Genomic DNA, 23,369 nt, shown 5'->3' on the forward strand with positions numbered 1-23,369 from the left:
TTATATAGCAAGTTTATCTATTTTTAAACCTTCTATACATGACAGTGTCAATCGACAGTGGAATGCTTAAGTTTGTCTATAATACAACTTCCTTTCTCTTTCCCTTCACTTAGCCAAGTGTTGATTCTGACATTCCCTTTCTTCAGAAGACTGGGACTTTCTCATGCTTCTCATGCTCTAAGCCCTATTTTCAGGTAAAGTATAAAATTACTATTAATACATGTAGAGTATGCAACCTGGGGACTGTTACAACTTCTTGTATTACTTGAATCCAATAATTTAAAAATTTGAGCCAACAAATTAATTTCAATGAGTATAAAATGAGGCATCATTAATAGCCACGGAAACCATCTGGCATAAAGTGAACTTTCAACATTATTATCTCGGACTTAATCCATGCACTTAGCAGAAGCTTGTCTGTGGTCCATAACATACGGTGTTATTTGGAGGGAAACCCTGCATATTACAATTCAGACTGAACTCTCCATTTTTCAGTCCTAGCATTGCTCCCCTACTCCCAATATAAAAACATAACTGGGCTGTCTCAAGGTAGCTGGGGCAGATTCAAAACAAACAAACAAACTGAACACTAAGGGAGATGAGGCAATGGGATGTATTGGTTTGCTAGGGCTGCCGTAACAAAATACCACAAATTGGTGGCTTTAGCAACAGAAATGTTTTGTCTCACGGTTCTGAAAGCTAGAAATCTGAGAAAAAACTTCTATCTGAAGTTGACAGGGTGTTGACAGGGTTGGCTTCTTCTGAGGAAGGAACCTGTTGGCCTCTCTCCTGGCTTTTGGTGGCTTGCTGATAACTCTGATGTTCCCTGGCTTGTAGTTGCATCACCCTGGTCTCTGCTTGATGTTCACATGCAGCTCTCCCTGTATTTGTGTCTGTCTCCAAATTTCTTTTTTGTAACACCAGTCATTTGGGATTAAGACCTGCCCTAATGACCTCATTTTAACTTGAAGACATTTGTAAAGACTTTGTTTCCAAATAAGGTCACAACCTGAAGTACAATTTGTAAAGATTAGGGCTTCAACATATATATTTTGGAGGGGCACAATTCAACCTGTAACATAGGCAAACTTTTTGGGGTCAGGTGATGGGGGAACATTCAATTATGAGAGCAAAAGAAGACTAAGAATCCAGTTTTTATGATGATAACTATATATACCTGAACTTCCACTGGCATCTTGATCAAAAAGAGGTTTACTACTAACTAGCATTCATAAACCACTTTGTGCATGGAATGCCTTCTTCTAAGTGTTCTACTTCAGCAGCCCCCAAACATTTTGGCACCAGGGACTGGTTTTGTGGAAGATAATTTTTCCACAGATGGGGTGGGGGCAGGAATGGAAACCCAAAACCATTAGTTATATCCTCATAAGGAGCACACAACCTAGATTCCTCACATGCACAGTTCAAAGTAGGGTTTGTGCCCTCATAAGAATATATTGGTGCCACTGATCTGACAGGAGATGGAATTCAGGCAGTAATGATCCTGGCCCACTGCTCACCTCCTGCTGTGTGGCCTGGTTCCTCACAGACCAGGGAACACTGCAGGTCCGTGGCCCAGGAGTGGTTGGGGATCCCTGCTCTACTTCCTCTGCTTAACACAGTCATAATAGGAGCTCATTGTAAAGAGGGGGAAACTGAGACACAGAGAAATTAAGTAATTTTCTCAGGGTCACAGAGTGGAGGAAGAGTCAAACCCAGAGTCTGATTCTAGAGGTTTCATTTTTAGCCACAGTAGGAGACTAGGTGAACTGTTTGCCTCCACAGAAAGGAGATGGATCTTGATTGAGCGGTGAGTGGTTTCAAAGGTTTCCTGCTAGACATCACTGCCTGTTACCTTGTTTATTTTCTACCGTTTAACAGAGACTAAATATTGAATACTAATGAAATCTTCTTTTCAGCCAAATGTATATGGTATAGATTTTGTCTGACTTATTTAGGACCCATTTAATAAAAGTGAAACTAAAGTGTGAATAACCTAAAGACCTCTGCAGAAACCACAAAGTAGAATGATGCTTAAAAAAGGTCGTGTTGCATTGAATTTTTAAAAATGCATGAAACTGAGAAAAGAGAAAACAAAGATATTTAACCTCTTTAGAGAGAATACAGGTAATTGTGAAATCAGTTAACAGGGAATTTAAACCACTTCCTTTGTAGTGAGAAAGGCAGATTCAAGGCAAGAACATAATACCCAGATGGGTCTTTGTTGTTTATGGGAAGAATTATTCTCCTTGATACGCTGGCAGTATTTTCTTCCTTAATGTCTATCATTCAGTTAGAATCACTCATGCAGAGATCAGTTAAAGGGGCCACTGAACACATGGTAAGGAGAGATTTGAAGGCACTTCTTCAGAGGCAGGAAAGCTCATGACAGAATAACAGGAGAGTTTCTAATGAAAGGGAGATGGGAATTGTCTAATAATTGCATTTCCGCAGAGTTGGCAAATGTTCCACTAGATCCCTTTGGGAATCCAGGCCTGCAAAGAAGGGAGAACATGCATCTTAGCAGGTCACAAGCCTAGGAAGAGACATGAAAAGACAAAATAGCAAAACATAGCAAAATAATGCAAGTAAATCCACAGGGCAATAATAGCATTACTATTTGCCGTTCTTATCCCAAGTGGTTTGTCCTTCTCTTAAACAATATTCATGATAAACATTTACGTTAGCTCCTATATGTTGTTGTTCTGTTTTTCACTTAATCAAGTCAAAGAATCTATAATAGAAGCTGGCTTTGTAACATTCACGGGCATGGGTGGGAAGAGGACAGAAGCATGGTTTAGAAGAGAAAAACATATTTTAATGGATGAAGTATGGGAGTCAGGGTAGGAAACAGTTTGCTCTTAAGTAAAGAAGCAGCTAACAAAATACATACAGGAAGGTAAAGGTGAGGCAGAGTTCAGGCAAATACATAAGAACCATGTGTTTGAAAATCCTGCAAGTACAGAAAACTGCCCTGCCAAGTATCCAGGCAAACAGAAACCTGAGAATCTGCTAGAAATAAAGGAGCGAGGCATAGCAGCAGGAGAAAACGAGAAGTTACCATTAACAGAGAAAGACCTTAATAAGTGAGCAGAGGCCTGCTTTAGCCCAGAACTTACATTTGTTTCCTGTGGATCAGGAAGTAATCTACAAGAATAGCTGGCCTGAGGCTCGTAGGTGGAGAGAATTAAGAGCATTACATTAGTAAAACAATTTAGAGAAACAAAAACTACCTGTTTGCAGAACTTTTTTTCTTTGAAATAAATAGAACACATTTACTCTCATATATTAGGCTCTCTTAACCTTTATCCACAAGTATGATTTGAAAAGGGGAGAAGACTATATATTTTCAAAAGGCAATTTTAATGAAGAAGCCATGTGTAAATTAAACATCAGTTTCATGGCAAACATTCTCAACAAACAGACTGAAATATAAGTGAGATCTCGTCATTCCATTTTGTCTGTTTTCCCTGGTGGACTCCAGAAGGAGTTTATTACTTTGGGTTGTTCTTAACCTGAAATCATCCTGTGAGGCAGAGTTCAGGGTTCCACTATAGTCACACTCATTTTCATATATGTTATCTTCAGGTCCCAATATGTTGTTTCACAAAACTAGAAACTAATTCATTATAATCTGCTAACATAAGAGGGAGGGGGCAGAAACCTGATGGTAGCATAAAGGTAAATTGAGTGAAAGATGATGAACTATTTAGAATATTACTGTATTTTAAAAGTTGGTACTTTACAGGTTAAGCAAAGGCACAATTGATATATTTAGTATTCTTTATAATTGCATATTTTACTTTAGTAAAATTAATGTTATCAATATACTCTCCTAGATCCAGACTATTATATATTATAGTAGTGATGATTATAAAATATATACAAAATAGCTAGAATAATAAAACATCAACTAATGAAGGAAATAAAATAAACCATGTCACAATTCTCATCATCTATCTCGAAAGCTATGAGGTAGTGGAATATGTATAGAATGCAAAAGGCAAAATAATTATGGATGAAAAATATTACATTCAGCAAAGATAGCATTCTTCTGTCACAGCAAAAGAAAGATGGTTTTAAGATATTAAAGGATTTTGGATATCAATCACTAACACATGCCATCTGAGTAATTTAGAAACTACCTGTCCCAGAATGGGATCCTTGCGAAGCAGACTTTGAGATGTAGATTCACCTGTGAGAAAAGTATTGGTGAATATTTTCAGAACCTGTGGGTTGTGAAGGAAGCAGGATTGGGCAAAGGATGAGGCTGAATTGTAATGCTTTTGTAATATAGGCTTCCACTATTTGATTCATGTTTTTTACATATTGGGGAATAGCACCATATAAAGTTATTTAAAATGTGTACTATTATGTCCTAGAGAATGATGTTTTATTTAATTGACTCCCTTCAAAATTAGGTTACATCACTTTATCCGACCACTTATGAGTGGATTCTGTGATCCTGGGGCCTCAGCTGCACCTCCTTTGTGGTAAAGTAGGTTCCATATCTTATTCAATTATATCTACATTCCTACATTAAACATTCTTAAGCCCTCCAAGGTGCTGGTGAAAGTTAATAAATTATTTAAAGATTTTTCACATTTTGTATCAATTCTCCTGCATCCAGTCACATATCATTAGCCCAAGTTTGCTTAACCTTAATCTTCCAATCTTTCTCCTTTCAGGTCCCTAACCAAGCCTTTGGCCAAGAGTGTGTATATATTCTAACCACTTCTAGTTTCATACAAGATTGATCCCCAGGTAAAATGTCCAAATTCTATCCATTAGGAGAATTTTCCCTTACCATTTTCTTTCAAGCCCACCCTTCAGTGGGAATATTTGGCAGCTATATTCCTGTATAGCTAGCATATATTTTTGGCTTGCACCACTTACAGAGTCAAGTTATCCATGAACTAAGCTTTCAGTGTTCCTCTTCCATCATCTGGTCATACATGATCTCATGTATGGTCATAGCTATTACATGAGAGAGAGAGATTTTGGTGCAAGCTTGGTGGAGGACATGAAGTTCTGGGCTGAGAGTTTTTGGAACTCGCTTGCTCTCTCCAATCCTGCTTGTGTGAAATTAAAGATGTACCATCTATACCTGACAATGGATTATTACTATACTCCTTATATCATGGGTTTGACAGAAGCTGGCTAATGAGGGGAAGCTCTGTCCAACTCTACAAGTCTTTATTGTGATTCTACATATGACGTCTTTTCCCATAACTTATATTCCAATTTCGTAGGTTCCTTTATGTATACCACTGATGTCAGTATGGGCCAATTAGCAAAGCCACTTGCTCAGCAGTTTGGATTTGCAGCAGAGCCCTTTTCTATTCTGAGTCTTACTCCTGTATTATTCAGCTCAGGCTTCCCTAACAAAATATTATAGACTGCGTGACTTAAACAGCCTCAGTTCTGGAGGGCGGGACATCCAGGATCAGAGTTCTAGCAAAGTATGTTTCCTTCTGAGAACTATTTTCTTGGCTTGTGCGTGACTGCTATCTCTTTGTATGCTCATAGGACCTCTTCTTTGTGCACCTGCAGATAGAAAGACAGAGAGAGAGAGAGAGAGAGGGAGAGAACAAGCTGTCTGGTATGTCTTCTTATAAGGACAATTCTGCTGAATCAAATTCTTACCCTTATTACTTCATTTAACCTAGATTGTTTCCTTAGAGGTCCCATCTTCATACACATACACAGTAAGGGTTAGGGCTTCAACATATACATTTTGGGAAGATATGATTTTCAGTAACAACTCATTTTCTGTCTTCTGATATAAGGCCCAGAGAAGTACTCACAATTAGAGAATATTCTGTCTCTAGAACCTGAAGAGGCCAACTTAGGTACTATTACTCCTTATTAGTAGTGGAAGGTTCAAAATACACCAGATGGTTCTTTACTTTGAAGGGTGTGCCCAAGTGTGTCCCAAACTACTAACTCCCTAAAATCTTTACTTATGTGGTAGAGGTTCCTAAATCATCGTAGGACTTAGCTCGAACTCTAGGTAGCACTTGTGTCTTCCTAAGACCTCAACGTCTGGCTCATCCAATCTGGTTAACACAATTTCAATGATACAGCATGCTAACATATTGAGAGATATCAAATAATCCAAAATTGTTTGAGCTATATTATGATAGAGGAAAAAAAGAATTAACATAAGAATGTGATGAAACCTAAAACTCTAAATATATGTGATTGTCCTTTTCATGTGAATGTTTACTGTTTCTTATCTTGTTTAAATGGAGACAGGATGAACGCCATCACCCATGTATCCTGTAGGTCATCAAGATTAGTCATTTTTATCTGAATCTAATGTTTTTATTAATTGTATATATTTGCTGGAGTTGGGACTCCACTTTGCTTTTTCCACTAGTCTTACAAGAACTCTTACTCTACATTCAAGGGTCCACAGAAATGCTTAAGTCAACTTTCAGGTATGTCATATTTCACTGATTTATTCAGAGAATGGCTAAGTGGTCACTGGGTGGAAGTGAAGAGGTGGTGGGATTGCTGTAAGCTGGACCCAGATCAGTATTGCATTTATTGTCAGGTTCTCATATACTTTAATCCTAATGTGCAGGAGGATAGGGGGATGAGGGTGACAGTAAGTATAAGAAGACCTCAGTTCTCTGAATATCAATTTAAATTCAGACTGTGAGTCAAAAAGCCTTTGGAATGCTCAAGTTTTTGCTTTTCCCAGTGTACACTTACACTCTCTGTACCACAGAGATTAATAAGAATACTGATAGAATACAATGGTTCTAGTGGCAAAAGAGAGATGCAGCCAAGAAGGATCACTCTCAATGTATAAAGAGATGAGAGATCTCATAAACAAGTGGTATATTCTTTCTTTCAAAGATGGAACTAATTGACAGAAAAAGAGCTCTGGTGTCCAGGAGGAAGTACTTTGCAGATTCTCCCTAAGCTGGCAGGTATCTTAGTTAGCTTGGTTTGCTATAATAAAGTATCAGAGACTTGGGTGACTTAGAAACCACAGAAACTTATATTTAATGGTCTGAAGTCTGATATCAGTGTGCCACATGGTTGGGTTCTTGTGAAGCCCTCTTCCAGGTTTCACACTATTGACTTCTTATATACTCACATGGCAGAAGGGGAGCTAGCTGGACTTTTCTTATAAGAACACTGATTCCAACCATGAAGGCTCTATTCTCATGACATAATAATCTTCCTAGGGCTTACTCCTAAAGACCATTGCACAGGGATTAGGGCTTCAATGTATGAATTTAGGGCAGGGGGTACACAGACATTCAGTTAATTGCAGCCCAATGATTGGGTTATATTAAACGCATATAAAAAATAAAACAAGTACTATGCTGTTTTGGTTACCATAGCCTTGTAGTATAGTTTGAAGTCAGGTAGCGAGATGCCTCCAGTTTTGTTCTTTTTGCTTAGGATTGTCTTGGCTATGTGGGCTCTTTTTTGGTTCCAACTGAACTTTAAAGTAGTTGTTGTTGTTGTTGTTGTTTTTCTAATTCTGTGAAGAAAGTCAATGGTAGCTTGATGGGGATATCACTGAATGTATAAATTACTTTGAGCAGTATGGCCATTTTCAGGATATTGATTCTTCCTATCCATGAGCATGGAATGTTTTTCCATTTCTTTGTGTCCTCTCTTACTTCCTTGAGCAATGGTTTGTAGTTCCCTTTGAAGAGGTCCTTCACGTCCCTTGTAAGTTGTATTCCTAGGTATTTTATTCTCTTTGTAGCAACAGTGAATGGGAGTTCACTCATGATTTGGCTCTCTGTTTGTCTGTTATTGGTGTATAGGAATGCTTGTGATTTTTGCACAATGATTTTGTATTCTGAGACTTTGCTGAAGTTGCTTATCAGGTTAAGATTTTGGGCTAGGACAATGGGGTTTTCTAAATATACAATCATATCATCTACAAACAGGGACAATTGGACTTCCTCTCTTCTTATTTGAATACGCTTTATTTCTTTCTCGTGCCAGATTGTCCTGGCCAGAACTTCCAATACTATGTTGAGAAGGAGTGGTGAGAGAGGGCGTCCTTGTCTTGTGCTGGTTTTCAAAAGGAATGCTTCCAGTTTTTGCCCACTCAGTATGATATTGGCTGTGGGTTTGTCATAAATAGCTCTTACTATTTTGAGATATGTTCCATCAATACCTAGTTTATAGAGAGTTTTTAGCATGAAGGGATGTTGAATTTTATCAAAGGCCTTTTCTGCATCTATTGAGATAGTCATGTGGTTTTTGTCATTGGTTCTGTTTAAGTGACGAATTGCATTTATTCATTTCCATGTGTTGAACCAGCCTTGCATCCCAGGGATGAAGCCAACTTGATCGTGGTGGATAAGCTTTTTGATATGTTGCTGGATTCTGTTTGCCAGTTTTTTGTTGAGGATTTTAGCACAGATGTTCCTCAGGGATGTTGGCCTGAAATTTTCTTTTTGTTGGGTCTCTGCGAGGTTTTGGTAACAGGATGATGCTGACCTCATAAAATGAGTTAAGAAGGAGTCCCTCTTTTTCTGTTGGTTGGAATAGTTTCAGAAAGAATGGTACCAGCTACTCTTTGTACCTCTGGTAGAATTTGTCTCTGAATCCTCTGGTCCTGATACCAAAAGATTTGATATATAGACAAATGAAACAGAACAGAGGTCTCAGAAATAATGCCACACATCTATAACCATCTGTCCTTTGACAGACCTGACAAAAACAAGCAATGGGGAAAGGATTCACTATTTAACAAATGGTGTTGGAAAAACTGGCTAGCCATATGCAGAAAAATGAAACTGGACCCCTTCTTTATACCTTATACATAATTAACTCAAGATGGATTAAAGACTTAAACGTAAGACTTAAAACCATTAAGAGCCTAGAAGAAAACCTAGGCAATACCATTCAGGACATAGGCATGGACAAATACTTTATAACTGAAACACCAAAAGCAATGGCAACAAGACAAAATTGGCAAGTAGGATCTAATTAACTAAAGAGCTGCACAGCAAAAGAAACAGTCATCAGAGTGAACAGGCAACTTACAGAATGGGAGAAAATTTTTGCAATCTATCCATCTGAGAAAGGGCTAATATTCAGAATCTGCAAATAAATTGAATAAATTTACAAGAAAAAAAATGCTATCAAAAAGTGGGCAAGGGATATCAACAGACACTTCTCAAAAGAAGACATTTATGTGGTCAACAAACGTATGAAAAAAAGCTCATCATCGCTCGTCATTAGAGAAATGCAAATCAAAACCACAATGAGACACCATCTCATGCCAGTTAGAATGGTGAATGTTAAAAAGTCAGGAAACAACAGATGCTGGAGAGGATGTGAAGAAATAGGAACACTTTTACACTATTGGTGAAAGTCTAAATTAGTTCAACTATCGTGCGAGACAGTGCGGCAATTCCTCATGGATCTAGAACCAGAAATATCATTTGACTCAGCAATTCCATTACTGGGTTTATACCCAAAAGATTATAAATCATTCTACTAAAAAGACACATGCACATGTATTCTTCTTGCAGCACTATTCACAATAGGAAAGACTTGGAACTAAAGCAAATGTCCATCAATGACAGACTGAATAAAGAAAATGTGACACATATACACCATGGAATACTATGTAGCCATAAAAAATAGGTTCAAGTCCTTTGCAGGAACATGGATGAAGCTGGAAACCATCATTCTCAGCAAACTAACACAGAAGCAGAAAACCAAACACCACATGTTCTCATTCATAAGTGAGAGTTGAACAATGAGAACACATGGGCACAGGGAAGGGAACATCAACACCAAGGCCTGTCGGGGGTTGGAGGGCTCTTGGGAGGGATAGCATTAGGAGAAATACCTAATGTAGATGACAGGTTGATGGGTTCAGTAAACCACCACGGCACGTGTATACCTATGTAACAAACCTGCATGTTCTGCACATGTATCCCAGAACTTAAAGCATAATGAAAAAAAAATCCAAACCACAAAAGAAAAAAAAAATTGAAACGAAACATGTATAGCTAGCATGGAATGAAAAAATGAAGAACAGCTGAGTTTCAAAACTGGAACTGGCACTGAGACTTGTTCAGGAAGGGAGCAAGTACTCAAGGTGTATCTCTCAGGGGCCATCTCATCATATGTATATCTCACTAGGAATCTTGTCTCCTCTCATTCCTTTTCTACTCACTTAAATAAAAATATCTTGTAGAGAAGATCTGGTTTTTTTGTTTTTGTTTTTTTTTTTTTACAATTTTATTTTATTTTATTCGATTTATTTTTTAAATTATACTTTAAGTTCTGGGATACATGTGCAGAATGTGCAGGTTTATTACATAGGTATGCATATGCCATGGTGGTTTGCTGCACCCCTCAACCCGTCACCTACACTGGATATTTCTCCTAATGCTATCCCTCCCCTTGCCCCTCACACCCTGAAATGCCCCAGTGTGTCATGTTTGCCTCCCTGTGTCCATGCGTTCTCATTGTTCAGCTCCCACATATGAATGAGAACATGTGGTGTTTGGTTTTCTGTTCCAGTGTTAGTTTTCAAGAATGATGGTTCCATCTTCATCCATGTCCTTGAAAAGGACATGAACTCATTCTTTTTTATGGCTGCATAGTATTCCCTGGTATATATGTGCCACATTTTCTTTATCCAGTCTATCATTAATGGGCATGAGGGCTGGTTCCAAGTCTTTGCTATTGTAAATAGTGCTGCAATAAAGATATGTGTGCATGTGTCTTCATAGTAGAATGATTTATAATCCTTTGTGTATATACCCAATCATTGGATTGCTGGGTCAAATGGTATGTCTGGTTCTAGATCCTTAAGGAATTGCCACAATGTCTTCCACAATGGTTGAACTAATTTACACTCCCACCAACAGTGTAAGTGTTCCTATTTCTCCACATCCTCTCCAGCATCTGTTGCTTCCTGATATTTTAATGATCGCCATTCTAACTGGCATGAGATGGTATCTCATTGTGGTTTTGATTTGCATTTCTCTAATATCTGTGATGATGAGCTTTTTTTTCATGTTTGTTGACCACATAAATGTCTTCTTTTGAGAAGTGTCTGTTGATATCCTTTGCCCACTTTTCAATGGTGTTGTTTGTTTTTTCTTGTAAATTTGTTTAAGTTCTTTGCAGACTATGGATATTTGTCAGATGGATAGATGGCAAAATTTTTATCCCATTCTGTATGTTGCCTGTTCACTCAGAATATAGTTTGTTTTGCTGTGCAGAAGCTCTTTAGTTTAATTAGATCCCATTTGTCAATTTTGTCTTCTGTTGCCATTGCTTTTGGTGTTTCAGTTATGAAGTCTTTGCCCATGCCTACGTCCTGAATGGTATTGCCTAGGTTTTCTTCTAGGGTTTTTATGGTTTTAGGTCTTACATTTAAGTCTTTCAAAAGATGCAGAAGAGGCCTTCGATAAAACTCAACACTGCTTCATGCCAAAAACTCTCAATAAAATAGGTATTGATGGAACGTATCTCAAAATAATAAGAACTATTTATGACAAGTCCACAGCCAATATCATACTGAATGGGCAAAATCTGGAAGCATTCCCTTTGAAAGCTGGCACAGGATAAGGATGCCCTCTCTCACCACTCCTATTTAGCATAGTATTGGAAAATATGGCCAGGGTGATCAAGCAAGAGAAAGAAAGGGTATTCAAATAGGAAAAGAGAAAGTTAAATTGTCTCTGTTTGTAGATGATATGATTGTATATTTAGAAAACTCCATTGTCTCAGTCCAAAATCTCCTTAAGCTGTTAAGCAACTTCAGCAAAATCTCAGGATACAAAATCAATGTTCAAAAATCACAAGCATTCCTATGTACCAATAATAGACAAGCAGAGAGCCAAATCATGAGTGAACTCTTATTCACAATTGCTACAAAGAGAATAAAACACCTAGGAATACAACTTACAAGGGATGTGAAGGACCTCTTCAAGGAGAACAACAAACCACTGCTCAAGGAAATAAGAAAGGACACAAAGAAATGGAAAAACATTCCATGCTCATGGATAAGAAGAATCAATATCCTGAAAATGGCCATAGTGCGCAAAGTAATTTATAGATTCAGTGCTATTCCTATCAAGCTACCATTTTTTACTTTCTTCACAGAGTTAGAAAAAACTACTTTAAGTTTCATGTGGAATCAAAAAAGAGCCCATATAGCCAAGACAATCCTAGTGAAAAAGAACAAAGCTGGAGGCATCACGCTACCTGACTTCAAACTATACTGCAAGGCTACAGTAACCAAAGTATCACGGCACTGGTACCAAAACCGATATATAAACCAATGGAACAGATCAGAGGCCTCATAAATAATGCCACATATCTACATCCAACTGATCTTTGACAAATCTGACAAAAACAAGCAATGGGGAAAGGCTTCCCTATTTAATAAATGGTGTTGGGAAAACTGGCTAGCCATATGCAAAAAAAAAAAAAAAAAAAAAAAAAAAATTGAAACTGAAACCGGGCCCCTTCCTTACACCTTATACAAAGATCTTTATTTCTTTTAAGCTTCCTGCTAAATAATGCTAGGATGGTATCTCAGATCAGTAGACATTTATTTATATTTTCAAAGAAAACCTAGGCCCTTTCAAGGAGTAGAAAGGGCATGAATAAACTCATTGCATGATACTTGCCTCTTACAAGGCCACTAAAGATAGATAAACAGAAAAGCAAACATAAATTGTATTATTGTTCTAACCTGAAAGAGAAATCCAAAAAGGCAAAGAGTATTGTTATGAAATATTCATCTCCATTCTTGTTAACATTCTTCAGACACAAAATGCTACTTTCTCTCCTTATCACAAAAAAGCAGTGGTATAATATAAAATCAATTTATCTGTTACTGAAATTAGTAAATTCTCCAAGGTTTTCTTTTTTATCAGAAATTATATAAATAGTGCTTTTGAATGATAACTACCACTCTTCTATCGTTTTAGAGGTTCACAACTAGGTGGGATGTTAGGTTTGAGTGGAGAAGTGTCACAACTGGGTAAGGAAAAATGTATACAAATAATTACTGCACTTTTAAGTCAGGATGGAGCATGTCATAAATGTGAAAAGCAAAGAAATGAAATTGCATTAAGAGGCTCTTCTTGTATTGAAAAGAAACACTTAGAAAATGCTTAAAATTCATGTAAGACGAGCTGCGTGCCATTATTTGATAAATTAAAGCAGTTATTTCTGATATTAACATTTTTTATAGCTATAAATAGTTTTCTTTTTTTTTTTTTTTTGCTAACTCCAAGGACAGCAGGGTATTTTGTAAAACGCGTGTCCCACAGTGTATCTCAAAAGTGCTTACTAGTTAGACAAAAATCACAATAATCCTTAGATCCTAAGCTATCAGAAAGCTTTGTAGTCACCAAGAGACTTGCAAAATATTTTTGGAATTATCTGTGTCTTGCAGATGCTCTTAAGCCACAGAGAAAATTATATATTGGGGAATTTATATCCCATAAAGGATTGTGTAGCTGAGAAACTGGATTGCATGACTGACCATGATTTAGGTAAAATCCAAGTACACCACATCTTTGTGAGATCATCTGCCAGTCTCTGCATAGCAAGTGCATTTTCACTCAACTTCCTATCCATGTTGGCTGAGGTGTTTCACCTGAGAGACGCATGTGGGTCCCGGGGGCCTGATCCTAGGGGTCCAGCTACAGGGAAATAAAGACAAAATGAATATTTAAGTTTTGGGGGCATTCTTAATTTGGGTCTCAGGAAGTTTGTATTAAACTGCTTAGCTATTGTGGTAGAATAAAGTATTTCTAAGAAAACTAATATGCTTTTTTTTCAGAGGTTTCTGAAGTTATAGATAACAATGTAGTAACTACCTCTATCAGGGTATACAAAAAGGAAGAGAACAACAAATATTTTCCAAAACTCTAATAGATCAATATTTTCATACCTCTGGTATTTAGTTAAAATTAAAAGGTATAGAGTTTTCCACATAATTATGAAAATGTCTTTTCATTAAAATAGGTATATATGTGTACTAGAAGAATTAAAAACATAAAATAAACAACTAAACAAATCTTTGGTGTATTTAGGTTAAGATAAATCTTGAGAACACTTTACTTTAAATACATGAAATTCAAATACTAAGAATTACATTGATTTACTTGTTTGGTAAAAAAAATCCACATTGTTGGGGGAGGGGAATCAAAATAAAACAACACTAAGTGTGCTGACTGTAAAATGATGTTTAAGTACTTGACAGGTTAATATGTATAAATCATCACTTACTCTTTAATTTTCAGTATAGTCATTGTTTTATGACTTTACATAAATATATAAGATAATGTTTTATAAACCCTGAAACTCAAGCATGGATAAAAATAAGCTACATAGCATATTCAAGGTCCCTTATCTTCAGATATCAAGCTGGTGGGAGGACACAACAGTGGGAAAGGTAAGAGATAAAACATATAGAAAATATGCAATGCCAATTTGGCCTGTAATCTTTGCCTAAAAACTCAAATCAGCAAGATAATTTACTAAAGAGAAAAACTGATTTTCTTTATTAAGTGAGAACAGGTGATTTTGATTTTGTACATTTCTTCTTAAACAGTTTCCTTGCCCCACCCTCCTAACTTCTTGGTTTCTTTGTCAGCACTATCTTATATCAAACATAATTATTTTTTAATTTCAACTTATTTTTCCATTCTATTTTCAATTACATATCAAGTATAATTTATCCAACACTTTAACATGATTAGTTTATTTCCACTTTATTAGCAATACAAATTAAGCAGCATTTTGTTCAATATTTCTGCTACTACTAAGTATAACATTATGCAATATTTCTAGTCATTTGAGGAAGTGTGGTTCTGTATTATTTAAGGTCCCAGTAGGAAACAGCACACTCGAAATTGAATGATTAGATGAGAGTTTATTAACAAAGAATCATTTCTAATGATGTAATCTCAGGAGAAACTGAAGAAAAAAATAATTCTTTTCTGTTACCCCCAATCCCTGCCTGATAAGACAGGGAAGGAAAAATTGCCAGAAATTGGAAACAAAAGGACTTGTGTAGAGAAGGTCACCTTTGAGAGACCAAATCATTCTGCAGTGCACAAGGTCAACCAAGGTGACACCACAGAGAAGAAACAAGGGGGTTAAATACCCTGACTTCACTCTTCATCTTCTCCAGGCTGAGCCTCTCTTAACTTTTTGGTAAGAATTATCCAAAACTTGGAAATTAAGCAAGAGACGGAATGAGAATCTCTTCAATATCACATTGGGGTATTATTTAACAAGTCCTTGTAAGAATTATTTATTTCTTTAGGAGCATTGAGCAGTAATTGATCTTGCTATTTGCTGCTAATTATAGGCCCAGACTGTGAATGGATGTTCAGTTGCAGATTTTTGTCTGGTGGAGATCAAGTTATTTTTATCTGATAGCAAAGATAACCTGTAGTTGTATTTCCTTGTATGATGTTCTTACTGGTTTTCATTTTAATTAATGAGTTGACAAATATCATTGATACTTTTCTGCTCTATTTTCCATTTTTAACTGAACCTGATCAGAAATGAGGGGGCACAGCAGCCCTGTTAATGATCAAGTCAGTCTCACAGCACAAAGTAGGGTGGAGAAGGATGGATCATACATCTGAAAGAGCAAATGGAAGATATTCTACCAAGTTACAATTTTTGATCTGATGTTATTTTTTCCTGAATATGACTAATAGAGTCATGAATACATTTTAAAATTATTGTGAGTAGACATTTTTGTGCAAAGAGATCATAGACACCACTAAAGCCCATGGGAAGAAGATAAAAATTATGACTTATTAGGAGAAAATCTTACAAATAGATAGTAAAATCTCTATTAAATATAATATACATTATAATATAATATAGTTATATATTATATATAATAAATATTATGATACAAAATATATACCCTGCCTTCTGATTTGCCTCTCTGTTTCAGAGCAGAAACAGTAAATCCTAGGAAATAGGCCCCCTTCTATATCATTTTTCCTCAATTCATGATCCCTATTTTGTTAATGGGGAATAAGTTATATTACAACTTCTTTCTCTAAGATCCAAGTGAACCATAGTTTTTATTCTGATGCATCACTTATGTGGATTAAAGCTTTAAGTTTGTTCATTTCGAATGGTTTATTCAAGTCATTTGTAGGGTGTTTGATATATATGAATGCAATTCCTTTTTATAGGCCATTTATTATTTATAACATTTGCAACATATTATGTAGCGCACTTGTAGTGTGGAAGTAGTTGGTCTCTGAATTGTTCAGAGAGACTTAGAAAAATACACAGTAATGTAACTAAAGGAAGATCTCCATTTTTCTAGATAGTGTAAATTCCTTCCTCATAAGAAATATGTAAAAGAAGTCCACTTGGGTTTATATTTCACACAATTGCTTTATTTTAAAAAAGTTTCTTTTAAATACTATTTTGATAATTTAGACTACTTACTAATGTGGGTAACTTGTTGAATCTGTTATGCTTTTTATACCCATGGCACAATTTAGCTAGTAAAATAAGCCTACTTTTTGCTTTTGATGGATACAAGTGTCTTGAACCTCAGAATAGCATTCACCATAAAATGCTGTTATAACCTTTGTGCATTGAGAGACATTTACTCATTCTGAATAAATGATTAAATATAATAATATGCATAGTGTATTTGAATAAGATAAACCTGATAAATAGTACTAGATATTTCTAAATTGTTTTGAGACATAGGTTTTATTTTTGTACTTTTTTCCAGACAAAACTAATTTATTCAAAATTACTTCAAAAATGTTTAGGAATATTTATTTTGTACAATATAACTGCACATGTGAATATAATATACATGTACACATATATTGTATACTATACATATACAATATAAATGTAAATGTGAATGTTGACTTAGATATGAAATCAACCATTGTCTGTGGTGCTCTAGTATCTCTTTTAGTCAAGGAGAGTTAAAAATCAATATGTGGTACTTAGGCTTACATAGCAGAATAGACTATTCATCTTTTCCAGTGCACATACTCTATAATCCAGTATATTTTTAATGCAATTTACTTTTAATTTACTTTATGCATTTGTCTGAAGTGCTTTGCATAAATTATGTACGATAATCAATACCTTGGGAAAAGTACTGAAAAAATAAAGAAGCAGAAACTCTCATACCATATTTCACATGCAAGCACTTTATTTCTAATATCCTTCTGTAATGTCATGTGGACTATTCAATAATGGAGTCGAGGTATATGCTCATCTACATTTTGCATAGTAAGATTTATCTTCACTGCAAAGTTTTTATAAAATTCTAAAAGTAGTTACATTTTACAAGGTGACTTAGGTCAAAATCTGTCCCTTGTGTATATTTAAGTTTACAAAATCTACCTGTTATCATATTCTCAATCCCCTTCACCAAGATTCCATGACAGAAATTGTAGGTATCAAAGTGACTGTCTCAATATATTAGAAAACAGTTGGAAATATGGGCTCATAAATATGGGACTATAAATATTTGGAAAGTTAGAATGAGGGAAAAACCAATGAGTGGTCAGTAGAGTTGAGTAGTTAAGAGTTTTAAGTGGTTGATAATAGCACACATTAATTATTGAAGGACACTGTAGATCAGTTTCACAGGTGACACATACTTAGAAGAATATTTCCAACAGGTAATAGTGACATAGGAATAATAGATAGCCTATACAAGAAACTCTTACAAAAATGCAAAAAAGAGAATAAGTATTAGGCAAAAGATATAAACATGTAGTTTATAGAAAAAGGGATACAGAACACTAACAAGAAAATAAATGGATATTTATAGTGATACTACATTTTCCAAAAGTGCTAAATAAAACATTTATATTACTTTACTCATTTTAAATTTAAAAACCAGATTATGACAAATTTAAAGTTCTGGAATAAAAGAGGAAAGACTTTTAAACTTCATATTTCCTTGTGCCTTTGAATTGGGTGCAATCATCTCTACGTCAATTGGGAACATCTTAGGAAAATAAAGATAGGCATACCCTGGGTTACAGTAATTTTATACCCACGTAGAATGAAATATTAAGAAAATCTTATTTGGATTCTGAAAAGTATATATACATCAATATTAATTGGAGTGCTATTAAAGGCGGCTCAGCTTTGAAGAAGATCTTGCTAAACTGGGACAGTTAATAGGAAAACACAGTGAATATAAACATGAAATATTTTGCTGTGTTTAGAAGTAACAAGTTGGAGATACATGTAGCAATATGAATGGATATTTAAATATCATATTTATGACAGCATTAAATGCTTCAAAACATAGGAATCTAACAAAATATGTACAGGATCACCATATAGGAAACAAATAAGCAGAAATCATTGAGAGGAATTAAATATTGAGATGACTTAGACTGACTCAGGTATGTACCATAACTGTGGGTTGGAAACTCAATAGTAGAAATATTAAATTGACCTATATACTACTACAATCTCATACAAAGTCCATACATTTTAATTTATTGTTCTTTTTTGTGAAAATATATAAGCTGATTCTAAAAATTATATGTAAATGAATAGGGCCAAGACTAAGTAAAATAATGTGAATTTAGAATAATTTTGAATACATACTCTATTAGATGTTAAGACAATAAAACGTTATAATAATTAAAACAGTGTGGTATTATTGAAAGCCTTAACATACAGACTAACAGAAGAAAATAGAGTCCAGAAATCAACTTACACGTATGTTTTCCTCACTACAACAATTTAGCACTACAGTGCTGTGGAGTCAAAAAAAGTCTTTTCAACACACTTTGCTAGATCAGTTGAATCCATACGTCAGAGTAACGAATTTAACCCTCTGCCTCATAGCCTTATACTATATGCAAACAGTAAATCCTAAATGTAAAGAGAATAATAATACATGCAGACACATGCACATAAACATGAACACACATTTTTTTCCCAGAAGAATATGTAAAAATCTGTCTTCTGAACTTCTGTAAGACTTCTTAAATAGGACAGAAAATTCACTAACCATAAAAAAACAAACTCATATATTATACGGTACTAAAATTAGGAACATCTGTTACTTAAAAGATGCAGTTAAACGTGGGAAAATTCAAATCATAAAAGTAGGAGAAAACATTTGACATACACATATTTAACAAAATATTCATATCCAGAAAAAAATTAAAAGGCAATACTTATTAATGAGCCAGAGACTTGGACATGCACTTAAATGTACATGTAGATATCCAATAGTTACATTAAAGGATTCTAGACTTCATTGATCATTTGGGAAATACATATTCTAAACAAAAAATTATAAAACAATACCAAATGTTGTCAAAAATCTAGAACAAATGGAACACTTACATATCTTCTATTAAGAACAAAAAAGTAGCACAATTTTGGAATATTCTTTTAAAGTACCTATAAAGCTTAATATTTGCCTATCCTATTAACGAGCAATTCAACTCTTATATATAACAGAAATTCATTTATATGTTCACCAGAGGAGGAATGTTCATGCTGCCACATAACAGAAATAACCCAAAGGTCTATAAACATTAGAATGGGTAAACATATTTTGAAGTAGTCACAAAATTATCTATGTAATTTTATATGTTGATGTATGTATATGTATAATATTATACATGCAAATATGCATAACAATGAAAACGAACAAGCAATTACTGCATTCAACAAAATAGATGACTACCACAAACATAACTTTTAGCAAAGGAAATCTGACACAAATGAGTCTAAACTGCAAAAATCTCAAAAATAAAAATAAATTGTATGTGCAATTTTGTATAAGCAATTAGTTGTTACGATAATGGTTACCTTTCAGAGGGTCAAATAACTGGGAAGCTATATGAGGCTGGCTTCTAGAGTGTTGAAATATCCTCTTTCTTCATCTTCATGCTGTTTACAGCATTATGTTTATTTTGAGAAAATTCATTAAGTTGTCCATTTATGTTACATATACTTCTCTAAAAGTATACTGCACTTTAATTTAAAAAGAAATGTTTATTTAAAGGCAGTGCTTTAGAAAATTGGAACACATGCATTTCTAGGGTAATGTAAAATGATGCAGCTACTGTGGAAAACAGTACAGCAATTCCTCAAAAAATTAAGCATAGAGTTACCATGTGACCCAGAAATTCCGCTACTGGGTGTATACCTAAAAAAACTGAAGACAGGGATTTGAACAGATATTTGTACTCCCATGTTCATAGCAGTGTTATTCACAGCAGGCAAAAGCTGGAAGCAGTTAATGAATAAACAAAATGTGGCATATACGACACACAGTGAAATATTATTCACCCCTGTTGGAGAGCTTTTAAATTTCCCTTGCCTTAGAGGACCCCAGAAACACTTAACACCAAAGTAAAATGACCAGGGGAATGTTGTTTAAAGAGCTGATTTGAAATAGTTAAGTAATTTGGTGATTTATTATTAAAGACGTAAGAGTGTATTTTCGTGCTGATGACTTTAGTTTGGATATTTTCTAAGCAATATGTATAGAATAGCCTACTTTGGTTAAAAAAATAGTGAATAGCAAAATTCTTGAAGCTTTATTTACTTATTCAGTTCGTTAGTTTTTCAGCTAGTATTTATTGAACTTTGACTATAAAAACTATGTTAACTATCTCTTAAATAGCACTGTTTATTTTAAAATTTAAATCATATTAAATCTGAAAATATATGCTCAGCATCTACTATATAATGAGTAGCTTGTTGTACTTGCTGATTTATAAAAACCATTGGAAGACAACTTTTATAGCAAAGAGGTTTATTACATTTTGAGGTTATAGATAAGTGGGAAAATGAGAGAGATCACCTATATGGGAAAGATTTGACAAATATAAATTTCCTCTATCAGTTTGTAGAGTTTTTTTCCTTTTTTATTTGTTTTGGGTTGGAAGAGAGGTAAAGACATAAAAATCAGTTTGGTGGCATCACTGATGTGCCACGTGGTGTGACACTTCTTTCTTTCATGATTCTTTTATAAACAATCAGAATTTTACCTTTAATAAACAGCAACAAAGCTGACATTGAAAAGTGCATTTCTTAGATATAAAACACACTGTGAAGTTAACATTTGACAAATAACTGATACGTGTTGGATAAGTATTTATCAGTTACAGCAATTTAGGTTAGAAAAAGAAAAAGCAAAAGAAAGAGAAGAGAAGTGAAAAATCTGCTTATGTGGGAAGAGTTATGTGCGATAACTATCTATGGAAATGTAATAACTATGTAAAAAGGAGTCAGGTTGAACTTCAATGCTGTGTCATTTCAAAAATAAAATTTCAGGAATCTTGTTATTCCTTTCTTTTATTCCATTGAAGTAAATAGATTTTCATGTAAAGTTATAACTGCATTTTATTTGGAAATGTTATCATTCTATATGAAATATATATGAAATAATGATATAGCTTATATATATATAGCTTTTTATATATTTGTCCAAGTTATTTTATATACGTATATATATAGCTTTTTATATATTTGTCCAAGTTATTTTATATACATATACATATATATATATATATATATATATATATATATATATATATGCGCCTGGGTATTAAACGATTGGTAAAGCTTAAAAAAAAGTGATAGTTTGATTCTTTCCCTTTAAGTAGTGGTAGAAGCCCAAATATGTTTCTAACTAATCAACAGTAAAATTAGTTTCCACCCAGAAGGTATTAAGCAAAGATGCAGCAAGCTGTTTGCCTGAGATTAAAACTTTGGTGAGCCAAATCCAGTAAACGTGAATGTAAGAACACAGTTTTCCTTGCCTGCCTTTAAAACTGTCATCTGGTTTTTTGCCATGGCTTTAAAGAGACTTGCTCAGTTGCTTATAGTCCAGATGTTCCCACTAATGGCAATTCCACATTGTGTTCTTTCTTCGATTCTCTCCTTAATTACTCGTGAGGATGGGATTTATAAAGTACATACAGTACACTGTAGCTCAGAATTAGACTTAATCATCATTACTATTTTATGCACTTTAAGGACCAGTTTCAAACTGTACCAAATCCTCACTCACTGGCTGATGTAGTAAATGGGTCTCTAATATAAGGTGGGAACTTGGAAGTAGAAGTGGGCGTTACTTGGTTTAAGATTTTTTTTTTTTTCTTCATTTTCTCTGAGTGCATATGTCAGGGGGGTTGCCTGTGTCTTCTGATTTGAGGTTTGCCAATTGTTTGAAAATCATCCTTTAGTTCTCTTTCTCCTCTCCTTAAGTGCTCCTGTGATAAAAGATCACATGGCAAATAGCAGTTACTTTAAAAATAACTTTAAGCATGATATAAAAGGAAGTATATTAAATTAGAGCTGAAGGCCATACTTTTATTTTTTTATTATTTTTTATTTTTTACATTTTAAAATCTAATTTTACATGTTTTTCTACTTTTCCTGTATGGTTTCTGACCATTCTTTCTACTCTACTTCTTTCTGTGTTTCTCAAGATTTTCCTCCTAGCAAATTTTTGCATTAAAATAAATCCTAGAAAACATTCAATTACTCTCCTAATGTTGCTGATGCATTCCAAACTTAACATCTTCTGTTCTCATGCGGTACTTATTTTTGATTCAGTTACATGTTTTCTCCTCAGCCTAAGATGACCATGTCCAAAAGTGAAATTAATGTATTTCCTGCCCATATTGGTTTTATTCTAAACTTATCCCTGCTTAAGTCATTGGTGCATACTTTATTATTCAGTTAGAGATCCTCACATCTTTTCTGCCGTTCCTTGCTTTCACTCTTTTCCCCTAAATATTTCTGGAGGAAAGTAAAATGTTTTTTCTTTCAGTACCTTTTGGGGCTGTGCCCCTGTCTTTCCTCTCTCTTCACCATCCTGATTCTCATTTTCATAACCCCATCCTATGATTCTTCTTCAAGCCCCCTAGTAAAAATTTCCTAGGCCAACTTATTTGAAAGCACTAGTGAATTTTTTTTTTCTAAATATGCCTCTACCCTATCACTTCCCTTCTGAAGATATAAAAACTCTGTTGTCTGGCATTTAAGACTCTCTATAAATGTATTCCTTGGTATTTATTCACCTTTATCCTATACTATATTGGAGCTGCCTTATTTGGAGAGATTACTCAGCAACTCATCTCTTTTGCTCAGTATATATATTATCATCTCTTACAAGATATTTGCATTTTTTACTTTTAAGCCTTTAGATGTTTTCTTTCCCTGATTGAAACATTATTCATTCTCTAAATCCCAGATTAATTTCTACCTTCTTCATGTAATTCTCTTTTTGAGCTCACTGTTCTTTACTTTTTGCAACCTGCATTGCAGTTACGATCAGTATCAATTTGTGTTACTTCCTTATTCCCTTCCTCATTTCACAGTATTTTATC

The 23,369-nt window shown here is 34.7% G+C and overlaps 1 long non-coding RNA gene across 28 annotated transcripts in view; it reads left to right on the forward strand.

Moving 5' to 3' along the window:
* The window catches only part of LOC102144663 (uncharacterized), a 432,084-nt gene that overhangs the window by 262,330 nt on the left and 146,385 nt on the right, over positions 1-23,369 (forward strand). For 24 of the 28 annotated variants that reach the window (XR_010579964.2, XR_010579974.2, XR_010579977.2 and 21 more), the window contains one exon: positions 114-194. The exons of the other annotated variants lie outside the window; for them this stretch is intronic. This is a non-coding gene — a long non-coding RNA (uncharacterized lncRNA). The remainder of the gene's footprint in view (positions 1-113; positions 195-23,369) is intronic. 28 annotated transcript variants of the gene reach the window in all.

This window comes from Macaca fascicularis, chromosome 12 (assembly GCF_037993035.2).
Source record: "Macaca fascicularis isolate 582-1 chromosome 12, T2T-MFA8v1.1".
In the NCBI taxonomy this organism is placed as follows: Eukaryota; Metazoa; Chordata; class Mammalia; order Primates; family Cercopithecidae; genus Macaca; species Macaca fascicularis.